This window comes from Lolium rigidum, chromosome 4 (genome assembly GCF_022539505.1).
Source record: "Lolium rigidum isolate FL_2022 chromosome 4, APGP_CSIRO_Lrig_0.1, whole genome shotgun sequence".
In the NCBI taxonomy this organism is placed as follows: domain Eukaryota; kingdom Viridiplantae; phylum Streptophyta; class Magnoliopsida; order Poales; family Poaceae; genus Lolium; species Lolium rigidum.
This window is the reverse complement of record NC_061511.1, coordinates 249187975-249201328: the sequence shown is the minus strand read 5'-3', so window position 1 is coordinate 249201328 and position 13354 is coordinate 249187975. Positions and strand designations below refer to the sequence as shown.

Genomic DNA, 13354 nt, shown 5'->3' with positions numbered 1-13354 from the left:
ATCATGGTCTTCCGATGATCTTGATGCGCCTACCCCAGAGGAGAAGGCGGCGGAGAAGAGAGCTATAGTCGAGTCCTTCGAGACGCTCAAGGACGATGCCGCCAACGCGAGGCTGCGGCAGTGCCTGCTAGAGGACGCGGCAGCGCATCGAGCCCTAGTGGCCGCACGGTAGGCGGCGGAGAAGCAGACGAGGGAGCGACGCAACGACGGGGCCGGCCCGTCAGGCAGCAAGTAGTCTAGCCTTTTAGAACTACTTTTTATAGTTTGAATGTACTAGGTTTCTATGCTTTCTATATATGTTGCAAATCTTAAAATATTGGGTCGCCCCGATGGGAGCACACCCAGACGGAAACGGATGCGCGAACAAAATATGTCCGCGGGGCGACGCAAACGGACGCTCACGGCCACTTTTAGACGTCCAAAATGCGTCCCCGTTGGAGATGCCCTTAGGGTCGATTATTTTTACCCATTATGAGCCGGGTCGACCGACCCTCCTCGACCCGGTGGTGGCTCCGCCCATGTTTAGCAGAGTAAAAAATACTTTACCGTCATCGAGGAAAAAGAAGCTTTCCTAGCCCTGAGAATGGGAAGTATCATAAACTAGTATCATGTACATGATGCTAGTATCATAACCTAGTATCGTACTTTTATCGTAATTACTCCCTCTGATCCCAATTAATTGACTCCACTTTATTTAGATATAGATGTATGTAGATGCTTTTGTTAACTAGATACATCCATATCTAGACAAACAACATCGTGCCGTCGTGCTGCTGGGATTCCGTGGAGATCTACCACACCTCCGCTGCCCGCTGGAACGGGAGAGGAAGGAGCTTGATCGACACCGTACGCGCGACCGAGTACGGAAGTGTTGCCGGATTGCAGCACCGGGGACGATCGTCTACACCAACAACGAGATTAATCTCGTAGGCTTTGGAATCTTTGAGGGTTAGTCTCATCTCCATCTCGTTGCTTCGATCTTGTAGATTAGATCTTGGGTGTTCCATAGATTAGATCTGTTGGTTTTATTCGTCTTGCGGTAGGAAAAATTTTGTTTTCTATGCAACGAACCCCATCATTTTGATGAGGGAAGTCCTCCATCCTAAAGGAGAACACTATTACGAGGACGTAGAACTTCTGATGCCGTAAATTATGTATCGAAACTTGTTCGAAATTGTATATGGTCATCCGAGAATTGAATATATATTGATTATTCCTCTTGAATTCTTCTTGGTTCTAATTTCAAACTTGTTTGAAATTGTACATTCATATGCATGTATATAATAGCGTAGAATATGTGTACTGAAACTTCTTCAAAATTAAAATAAAACACAAAATAAAATATAAAATAAAATATAAAATAAATAAAACAATACAAATTAAAAAGAAACCAGATTTAGGGGGGGGGGCTAAACCCTAAACATGCGGGGGCGCAACCAAGATTAATGGCTGTTGCGAACCGAAATTAAAAGCCCTTTTCCTACCAGTGAACTAATAATTGGTATCATACGAGTTTACTCATAAGAAATGTTTCACGAGTGGCGCATGGAACCGTGTGATATCATTGTTTGGTTTAGTCGCGGACGCAACTAGTTGAGATTTCGTTTCTTCTTTAACAAAGATGTTTTCATTTGAGTGGAAGCGGAAACACCAACGTACTGCTTTGCACGTCATACCTTCAAATTTAGCTGTACGTGCATATCAGATATGTTGGTCCTTCATTGCAGTGAATTATATATTCTCACCATGCGTGGGAAAATTTCCTAATTTCCACCTCTTTTATCTTGAAAACACTTCCTGATTTCCCGAAGTATAGTAATTTCGGGCGGTTTAGGCCAGGCCAATTGAGTCCTTTTTAATGGACCACGATCTTCTCGTGCTATTTCAATTTGAATTTGAAACAAATTCTCAAAAAAAAAAAATTGAATTTGAAACCTAGACAATTTAATATATATTTACATAAAGCCTGAAACATTTGTAGTATTTGTACCAACTATCAAGGTTTGTTAAGTCTAAATTCTATTCATCCAAACTGAAAATTCTGCAGGGTCTCGGGATGCTGGCGCTGTCTTCCATGTTCCCATCACCTGAGGAGCAACAATGCAACGTCTCCGCTGATGGCCGGCGAGCATGTGCGCCTTCCTCCCTCCAGACGGCATTCTTCTACCTCTCGCTCTACCTGGTAGCCATTGCGCAAAGCGGCCACAAGCCCTGCGTGCAGGCCTTCGGCGCCGACCAGTTCGATGCCACGGATCCCAGAGAATCTTTGTCGCGGAACTCCTTTTTCAACTGGTGGTACTTCGGTATCTGTGCGAGCGCGACGTTGACGACGGCGCTCATGAGCTACGTCCAGGACAACGTCAGCTGGGGTGTCGGCTTTGGCGTGCCGTGTGTTTCCATGATGCTAGCGCTCCTCGTCTTCCTGCTCGGCACAAGGACATACCGGTTCTATGACTCCAGCGACGGTGAGGGCGCCAACCTGTTCTCCCATGCCATCGAGGTCATACGGGCTTGGAGGAAGAGGCCGGAGATCCGTTGGTGGAGCATGGTGACTGTCCGGAAAACATTGCGATCGCGACGGAGGTGAGGAGCATCGCAAGGCTGTTCCCGATATGGGCCGCGTGCCTGGTGTACGGCGTGGTGTTCGCGCAGCCGCCGACGCTGTTCACGAAGCAGGGGGCAACGCTGGACAGAAGGGTTGGCTCGTCATCCTTTCAGGTGCCCCCCGCGGCGCTGCAGTGCTTCATGACCACCAGCATGATCACCTGTATCGTGTTGTATGACCGCATCTTGGTGCCGGTGGCGCGCAAGGTGTCCGGCATCGCCTCGGGCATCACCATGCTCCAGTGGATCGGCGCCGGCATGGGCCTGTCCGGGGTTGCTTTCGTGGTTGCCGCTCTGGTCGAGATGAGGCGCCTCAGCGTAGCGAGGGATGCCGGCGTGGTCGACCAGCCCGACGCGGTGGTCCCCATGAGCCTGTGGTGGATCGTTCCGCAGTACTTGCTCCTCGGCGCGGCGGACGTGTTCACCATGGTTGGCATGCAGGAGTTCTTCTACGACCAGATGCCTAGCGCGCTCAAGAGCCTCGGGCTCGGGCTCTACCTGAGTGTCATTGGCGTTGGCAGCTTCATCAGCAGCTTCCTCATCTCAGTGATCGACGGCATCACCAAGAGTGGCGGAGGGACAAGCTGGTTCGCTGACAACCTCAACACAACAGGGATCATCTCGACTACTTCTATCTGCTTATTGCTGCCCTCACCGCGCAAGAGCTTCTTGCTTTCATTTTTTCTCATCAGCTTACGTTTACAAGAGAAAGACTGCCAATGTTCATTGATACATCGGTCCTCTCCCCCCGCGCCGGCGGCGCCGCGCCGCGCCGGGGCCCAGCCACCGGAACCCTCACCTCGTCCTCCATAGGGCGCCCCCCTCCCCCGCAGCCGTCGCCGGAAGCGCTGCCGGGCAAAGCCCTGCGGCGTGGCTGCGGCGGCGGCCGTTCCTCTCGCCCCCACGACCGGAGGGCACGGCGGCGGCGTCCGGCCAGGCTTCTCCTTGATGCGGCGGTGCAGGGAGGCGACGGCCATGGCGTCGATCTGCATGCGGCGGCCGGGCGACGGCTGTGAAGATCAGGTCCAATCTAGGCCCGTTTGGACCGGGGAGGGCGTCGATCTGCATGTCGTGGCTCTGCCTCCTCGGCAGTGAGGCGTTCGTGGGCATCTCTCGCGTCATGAGGAAACCTGGGGCAGCAGCCCCGGGCATGGTGGTGGTGGTCATCTTCGTCGTCGGAGGTGGTCGGCCAGGCTGGTAATCCTATGTGGGGGATCATGGGATCTCACACAGGTCTCCGGCAATGGTGATCTAATCCGGGGTGTCATGGCGGCCGGTGAAAACTGAGCCTAGACCTCGGTCTTGGCGGATGATGGCGGCGTCGGTCGACGTCGTTACCTTGTCGAAGGCGTCATTTTTGCCCGTCTTGGCACTACACTCGGCGAGCTGGGGATGCGCGGCTGCCGGTGAAAACCGTGCTCTGAACTCGGTTGGCGGACGATGGCGACGTGTCGCGCCGCTACCTTCTTGAAGGTATCGTCGTCGCAGTCTGCGGTCTCTCATTCGTGATGCTCCGAGGGAAACCCTAGGTCCGGGTTTCCCGGATTGGACGATGGCGGCGCACCCTGCGTCGTTCTACCTCTTAGGGCACCGTGCGTTGAGTGTCTGTTCGACTGGATGTGCTTCTCACCTGCTATTGGGCGGTTTGGGAAGCCATTTAGTTTTTTGGATGATGCGAGTTGATGTATTGTCACCTGTGTGTCGATCTGTTCACAATATAGGAGTAGACATGTACTATTCATAATATAGCAAAGTTCCATCTTTTTTTTGTATAGGTTACATACGGTCGATTTTATTCTTGACAAGTTGCACGAGTAACTATCATGGTGACATGTAGGTACGTTGATTATTTCAATTTTCTAATACATTTTAAAGAAGTTATTCAATTTTTGAATATCAGGTGCACATTACCCGAGTGCTCCTTCGTAATACTTGAGACAATTGTATGTAACTTGTGAGAGAAAAAGAGTCAACGTAACATTACCAGGACCGGATTTTTACAGTGCAAAAAGATATAAATTTTATTTTATCTTTTTATTTGTGTGTGTAGGCTACACATGATCGCATTTTTCCTTGAACACTTGCACAATACTAACTATTTACAGGCATGATGCATGATCTATTTCAATTAATTCTAAACTTGGAATGAGATACTTTGAAAATCAGGTCCACATAGACCCATGTTACCCTGGCGATTTTCGTTGCAAGATAATGCTAATATGGTGAAAGGTGCCCATTGATTCCAGACGATCTCTCTTGTAGAGGGGGAGGGGGGGGGGGGGCTACATTTGTAGAAATGAGGCGGTTACACTTTGTAGAAAAGTGAGCGACTACCTTCCATACTATGCACCTAAACCCCATCGCAGCAGTCCAGTACGACCTATTTATGTCATACGTTGGACTTGTTTGGCTTGACATGCAGTAATATGGAGAATGCTTCTCTTTTAAACGGAGACAATAGCTTTGTCTAATCAAAGCTTTGTTCAATCAAAATTTAGAGAAGACGACACGAAAGAAAACTTATAGTGTGAGCGGTTGAACACATGGATGTCTGATCGTTCCCATCTCTGTAGGTACAAGTAGGGGGTGCAGTGGTGTGAAACAAAGCGCAGGATCGAAGCAATGGCGTCCGCGGTGGTGTGCCAGGGACAGAGACAAGGGGGGACGAGGGGGGGGGGCAGCCCCCCTATGCTCATGATTTTCCTTTGAACACAAGCTATGGTAGCTCCTTATTTGTGTGATTTTAGCTAGTTATGTCTCCCTCATACTAAGATTGCCCTCCTTATACTTCATTCCTGGCTTCGTCCCTGTGGTGTGCGCTCTGTTGCTGGTGCTGCTGGCGCAGGTGGCTGCTGGTGATGGTGAATCAAAGCATTGGGGGTACCACTTCCGCGCTCCGGCGAAGCACTGGATCAACGGTAAGAATGGACTAATCTGTACTTGTCTGGCGATTTTCGTTGCAAGATAATGCTAATATGGTGAAAGGTGCCCATTGATTCCAGACGATCTCTCTTGTAGAGGGGGGCTACATTTGTAGAAATGAGGCGGTTACACTTTGTAGAAAAGTGAGCGACTACCTTCCATACTATGGACCTAAACCCCATCGCAGCACTCCAGTACGACCTATTTATGTCATACGTTGGACTTGTTTGGCTTGACACGCAGTAATATGGAGAATGCTTCTCTTTTAAACGGAGACAATAGCTTTGTCTAATCAAAGCTTTGTCCAATCAAAATTTAGAGAAGATGACACGAAAGAAAACTTATAGCGTGAGCGGTTGAACACATGGATGTATGATCGTTCCCATCTCTGTTGGTACAAGTAGGGGGTGCAGTGGTGTGAAACAAAGCGCAGGATCGAAGCAATGGCGTCCGCGGTGGTGTGCCAGGGACAGAGACAAGGGGGACGGGGGGGGCGCAGCCCCCCCTATGCTCATGATTTTCCTTTGAACACAAGCTATGGTAGCTCCTTATTTGTGTGATTTTAGCTAGTTCTGCATCCCTCATACTAAGATTGCCCTCCTTATATTTCATTCCTGGCTTCGTCCCTGTGGTGTGCGCTCTGCTGCTGGTGCTGCTGGCGCAGGTGGCTGCTGGTTGATACGTCTCCAACGTACCTATAATTTCTGACGTTCCATGCTTGTTTTATGGCAATACTTACATGTTTTGCTTGCAATTTATGATGATTTCATGCGTTTTCCGGAACTAACCTATTAACAAGATGCCACAGTGCCAGTTCCTGTTTTCTGCTGTTTTTTGGTTCCAGAAAGGCTGTTCGGGCAACATTCTCGGAATTGGACGAAATCAACGCCAAAGATCTTATTTTTCCCGGGAGGCTCCAGAACACCGAAGGAGAGTCGGAGGAGAGCCAGGGGGCCACCACACACGTGGGCCACGCGGCCCCAGGCCTGGCCGCGCCGGCCTAGTGGGAGGCCACCCTGTCAGCCCTCATGCGCCGCCTCTTCGCCTATTTAAGCCCTTTCGACCTAAAAACGCAGTACCAATTGAAGAAACTCCAGAAAGACTCCAGGGGCGCCGCCGCCATCGCGAAACTCCAATTCGGGGGACAGAAGTCTCTGTTCCGGCACCCTGCCGGGACGGGGAAGTGCCCCCGGAAGCCATCTCCATCGACGCCACCGCCTCCATCATGCTCCGTGAGTAGTTCCCCCATGGACTACGGGTTCTAGCCGTAGCTAGTTGGTATACTCTCCCCCATGTACTTCAATACAATGATCTCATGAGCTGCCTTACATGATTGAGATTCATCCGATGTAATCGGTGTTGTGTTTGTTGGGATCCGATGGATTGTTACGTTATGATTGTCTATCTACAAAGTTTGTGAAGTTATTGTTGCTGCAATCTTGTTGTGTTTAATGCTTGTCACTAGGGCCCGAGTGGCATGATCTTAGATTTGAGCTCTATAATTATTGCTTAGATTGTATCTACAAGTTGTATGCACATGTCTATGTCCGGAACCAAAGGCCCCAAAGTGACGAAATTGGGACAATTGGAGGGAAAGGCTTAGATATGAGGATCACATGTTTTCACGGAGTGTTAATGCTTTGCTCCGGTGCTCTATTAAAAGGAGTACCTTAATTTCCGAGTAGATTCCCTAGAGGCCCGGCTGCCACCGGACTGGTAGGACAAAAGATGTTGTACAAGTTTCTCATTGCGAGCACGTATGACTATATATGGGAAACATGCCTACATGATTAATAGACTTGATATTCTGTCTTAATGCTATTTCAATCCTATCAATTGCCCAACTGTAATTTGTTCACCCAACACTTGTTATTTGAGAGTTACCACTAGTGTAGATAGCTGGGAACCCCGGTCCATCTCGCATCATCATATACTCGTTCTACATGTCATTGGAAGTAGTATCAACTATTTTCTGGTGCCATTGCTCTCATATTGCTATTACTGCTGCTGTGTTACTGTTACTACTGCTCTCATATTACTGCTACTTTCACGTCACCCTCGTTGCTAGTGCTTTTCCAGTGCAGCTGAATTGACAACTCAGTTGTTAAGGCTTATAAGTATTCTTTACCTCCCCTTGTGTCGAATCAATAAATTGGGTAATACTTCCCTCGAAGACTATTGCGATCCCCTATACTTGTGGGTCATCAAGACTATTTTCTGGCGCCGTTGCCGGGGAGGCATAGCTCTACTCATAAGTTCACCTGGGGAGTACACTCTACCTCTCTCTCCGCTTTTATTTTATTTTGTCTTGCTAGTTTATTTCTGTCTAGTTTTATTTTGCTTAGTTTACTTTTGCTTAGTTTCTTTTTGTCTTGTTTTATTTTCCCTATATACCCGAAAATCCATAAAAATTTGAAAAACCTAAAAATTAAAAACTGCTGTTATGGGAGAACCAACAACCTACTTGGAGCTTATAGAATGTTATAATAATTATAGAGAATCAAGAACTGGTAAAATAATGAGTGCTATGATAGAAAAATTGAATACAATGGCTAGAATCTTGCTTAGACGCCATGATATAAACTGTTGCTCTCAACATGATACTAAACATCTTAAATTTCAATGTGGCTTTAGTGAGGAATTTTTAATTAAGAACTATAATCGGAATTGCTATATTCATTATGGGTTCGAAGAGGTAGAACAATTTGTCTTATTTATGGGAGCCTCCGAGATAGAATCCTTCATGGTTGAGAATTATGAAACTTGTGCTATTTGTAAGGACCTTAAAGATTATGTCTCTACTATCCTTAATTCTTGCATAGAATGCTACGAGTAGGAATCCTTATATCCTTGATTATAAAGAGAGACGCATTAATGCACAAGAATGCACTCACAATCGCGAGGAACTCGTGGAAGAAGAAATTGATGAACCTGAAAGCTCATTGGATGAAAAAGAAGAAGAAATTGATGAACCTGAAAGCTCATTGGATGAAAAAGAAGAGGAGAGTGATGAACAAAAGGAGGAAGAATGGATTAGCTACCCATGCCAACCTTCTAATGAGAGTAACTCTTCATCTCTTACACTATTTGATTGTCCTCCATGCTCACCGAAAGAGGTTGAATGTTATGTTCCTGTGGATTCTCTTGAAATATTTCCTATAAGTAAAACTTGTGAGAATAATTATGCTGCTGTTATATATGATAATCCATGCTACTTTGATAAATCTTATGATAATGCTTTGTTTGTGCCTGATGTCAAAATGCATGGTACTAAAGAATTTTGCTTGGCAAATGTTTATGATAAAGCTCTAGATGATGGTCCTATGTTACTTGATAATATTAATTGTACTACTAATGAAAATGGGATTGGAAAAGTATTGACTTTATTTAAGAGTTCCATATCTCTTGAGATTGATCGATCACCTTGTTATATCATTGATAAAAGTGAGTTTGGAAGTTTTGATCCTACTATATTTGAGTTTGATAAAAATTATGTGTTTGGAAATCATGAAAAGTATGCTGCATGTGATATTTATATTGTTGAGTTTGTTCATGAAGCTACTGAAAATTATTATGAGAGAGGAAAATATGGTAGTAGAAATTTTCATGGTACTAATACACCTCTCTATGTGCTGAAATTTTTGAAGCTACACTTGTTCTATCTTCCTTTGCTTGTTACTTTGCTCTTCATGAACTTGTTTATTTACAAGATTCCTTTTCATAGGAAGCATGTTAGGCTTAAATGTGTTTTGAATTTGCCTCTTGATGCTCTCTTTTGCTTCAAATACTATTTCTTGCGAGTGCATCATTAAAACTCGCTGAGCCCATCTTGATGGCTATAAAGAAAGAACTTCTTGGGAGATAACCCATGTGTTATTTTGCTACAGTAATTTGTTTTATATTTGTGTCTTGGAAGTTGTTTACTACTGTAGCAACCTCTACTTATCTTAGTTTTGTGTTTTGTTGTGCCAAGTGAAGCCTCTAATCGAAGGTTGATACTAGATTTGGATTTCTGAGCAGAAACAGATTTCTATCTGTCACGAATCTGGGCTTTTTTCTCTGTAGGTAACTCAGAAAAATATGCCAATTTACATGCGTGTTCCTCAGATATGTACGCAACTTTCATTAGTTTTGAGTTTTCTTATTTGAGCAACGGAAGTATTTATTTAAAATTCGTCTTTACTGGCTGTTCTGTTTTGGCAGATTTTGTCTCTGTTTTTTGCATTGTCTCTTGTGGACTTTAAGCGAGGTTTTCTAGACGTGGAGAGCTGTAGCTAATGTTTTATTGAGTTCTTGCAATGTGTCACTACAGGACCAAGGTGGATTCAAATTTTTTGAGTACTAACCCCTCTAATGAAGTTTATGAGAAGTTTGGTGTGAAGGAAGTTTTCAAGGGTCAAGAGAGGAGGATGATATATGATCAAGAAGAGTGAAAAGTCTAAGCTTGGGGATGTCCCCGTGGTTCATCCCTGCATATTTGAAGAAGACTCAAGCGTCTAAGCTTGGGTATGCCCAAGGCATCCCCTTCTTCATCAACTTATCAGGTTTCTTCTATTGAAACTATATTTTTATTCGGTCACATCTTATGTGCTTTACTTGGAGCGTCTGTGTGTTTTTATTTTTGTTTGTTTTTGAATAAATATGGATCCTAGCAATCCTTGTTTGGGAGAGAGACACGCTCCGCTTTATCATATGAACACTTGTTCTTCGTTTTACTTTTAATGTTCAATGATAAAAGTTGGAAGCTACAATACTTATTGGTATTTGGTTGGAAATACAAAATGCCTCATAATGTCTTGAATAATTTGACACTTGGCAATTGTTTTGAGCTCTCAAGTAGATCATGATTAAGTTTTTTCATGTAGTTTAAACCTATTAGTGGAGAACTACCGTAGAGTTTGTTAAAATTAGTTTGCATGATTGGTCTCTCTTAAGGTCTAGATATTTTCTGGTAAAAGTGTTTGAGCAACAAGGAAGACAGTGTAGAGTATTATAATACTTGCAATATGTTCTTATGTAAGTTTTGCTGTATCGGTTCATACTTGTGTTTGCTTCAAATAACCTTGCTAGCCTAAGCCTTGTATCGAGAGGGAATACTTCTCATGCATCCAAAATCCTTGAGCCAACCACTATGCCATTTGTGTCCACCATACCTACCTACTACATGGTATTTCTCCGCCATTCCAAAGTAAATTGCTTGAGTGCTACCTTTAAACAATTCAAAATTTATCACCTCTGATTTGTGTCAATGTTTAATAGCTCATGAGGAAGTATGTGGTGTTTATCTTTCAATCTTGTTGGGCAACTTTCACCAATGGACTAGTGGCTTCATCCGCTTATCCAATAATTTTGCAAAAAGAGCTGGCAATGGGATTCCCAGTCCCAAATTAATTAACAAAAATAGACACTCCTCCATGGTATGTGAATGTTGGAAGGCACTGATACGTCTCCGTCGTATCGATAATTTCTTATGTTCCATGCCACTTTATTGATGATACCTACATGTTTTATACACATTATATGTCATTATTATGCATTTTCTGGAACTAACCTATTAACAAGATGCCGAAGTGCCAGTTCTCGTTTTATGCTGTTTTTGGTTTCAGAAATCCTAGTAACGAAATATTCTCGGAATCGGACGAAATCAACGCCCGAGGTTCCTATTTTACCCGGAAGCATCCGGAACACCCGAGAGCCGCCGGAGGGGGCCTCGGTGGGCCCGGATGACATGGTGGCGCGGCCCGAGGCCCTGGCCGCGCCACCCTATGGTCTCGTCGCCTTGTTGACCCTCCTGCGCCGCCTCTTCGCCTATATAAAGCCCACACGCATCGAAAACCCTTACGAGAGGAAGCCACGATACGAGAAAAGTTCCGGAGCCGCCGTCACCGCGAAGCCAAGATCCGGGGGACAGAGTCTCTGTTCCGGCACCCTCGCCGGAGCGGGGAAGTGCCCCGGAAGGCTCCTCCATCAACACCGCTGCCATCTCCACCGCCATCTTCATCACCGCTGCTGCTCCCATGAGGAGGGAGTAGTTCTCCATCGAGGCTCGGGGCTGTACCGGTAGCTATGTGGTTCATCTCTCTCCTATGTACTTCAATACAATAATCTCATGAGCTGCCTTACATGATTGAGATTCATATGATGATGCTTGTAATCTAGATGTCATTATGCTAGTCAAGTGAGTTTTACTTATGTGATCTCCGGAGACTCCTAGTCCCACGTGTGTAAAGGTGACGAGTGTGTGCACCGTGTGGGTCTCTTAGGCTATATTTCACGAAGTACTTATTCACTTGTTGAAGAGCGTAGTGAAGTGCTTATTTATATCTCTTGATGATTGCAATGTGTTTGTATCACAATTTATCTATGTGCTACTCTAGTGATGTGTTATTAAAGTAGTTTTATTCCTCCTGCATGTGTGCAAAGGTGACAGTGCGTGCACCGTGTTAGTACTTGGTTTATGCTATGATCATGATCTCTTGTAGATTGCGAAGTTAACTATTGCTATGATAATATTGATGTGATCTATTCCTCCTACATATGCATGAAGGTGACAGTGTGCATGCTATGCTAGTACTTGGTTTAGTCGTTTTGATCTATCTTACACTTAAGGTTACTTAAACATGAGCATTATTGTGGAGCTTGTTAACTCCGGCATTGAGGGTTCGTGTAATCCTACGCAATGTGTTCATCATCCAACAAGAGTGTAGAGTATGCATTTATCTATTACTGTTATGTGATCAATGTTGAGAGTGTCCACTAGTGAAAGTGTAATCCCTAGGCCTTGTTCCTAAATACTGCTGAGTTACTACTGCTTGTTTACTTGTTTCTTCGTGTTACTACTGCTGCAATACTACCACCATCAACTACACGCCAGCAAGCTATTTTCTCGGCACCGTTGCTACTTGCTCATATATATTCATACCACTCGTATTTCACTATCTCTTCGCCGAACTAGTGCACCTATTTGGTGTGTTGGGGACACAAGAGACTTCTTGCTTTGTGGTTGCGGGGTTGCATGAGAGGGATATCTTTGACCTCTTCCTCCCTGAGTTCGATAAACCTTGGGTGATCCACTTAAGGGAAAACTTGCTCGCTGTTCTACAAACCTCTCGCACTTGGAGGCCCAACACTGTCTACGGGGAAAGGAGGGGAACGTAGACATCAAGCTATTTTCATGGCGCCGTTGCTGGGGAGGAAAGGTAAAAGGTACTCACACTCCGGACCTCGGCTACTAAGCTATTTTCCGGCGCCGTTGTAAGTACTCAAAGCTATTTCCTTTAGACTCTGCAATTGCGACATTTGGTTTCTTGTTTACACTAGTTAGGCATAATGGAAAACAACAAAAATATGAGAGATCTTTATGAACTTTATCTTGAATTAGGACATGATGTGTTTGAAGAAAGAATTAAGAAACACATGGAACTTTATATGCATGCTAATGGGAATGTTATTACTATGAATGCTTTGAACACCATTGTTGATAATGCTATGGAAAATTCTAAGCTTGGGGAAGCCGGCTTTGATGAGCATGATATTTTTAGTCCCCCAAGCATTGAGGAGAAAATTTACTTTGATGATACTTTGCCTCCCATTTATGATGATTATAATGATAGTAGTCTTTTGTTACCACCTGTTATGGAGGATAAATTTGATTATGATTACAATACACCTCCTAGCTACTTTGTTGAATTTGCTCCCACTACAATTAATAAGAATGACTATGCTTATGTTGGGAGTAGTAATTATTTTATGCATGAGACTCATGATAAGAATGCTTTATGTGATAGTTATATTGTTGAGTTTGCTCATGATGCTACTGAAAGTTATT

At 44.8% G+C, this 13354-nt stretch overlaps 1 pseudogene; it reads left to right on the top strand.

Moving 5' to 3' along the window:
• Window positions 1-3334, top strand: part of LOC124648569 — a 3704-nt pseudogene extending 370 nt beyond the window's left edge.
• Window positions 3335-13354: the final 10020 nt, after the last annotated feature.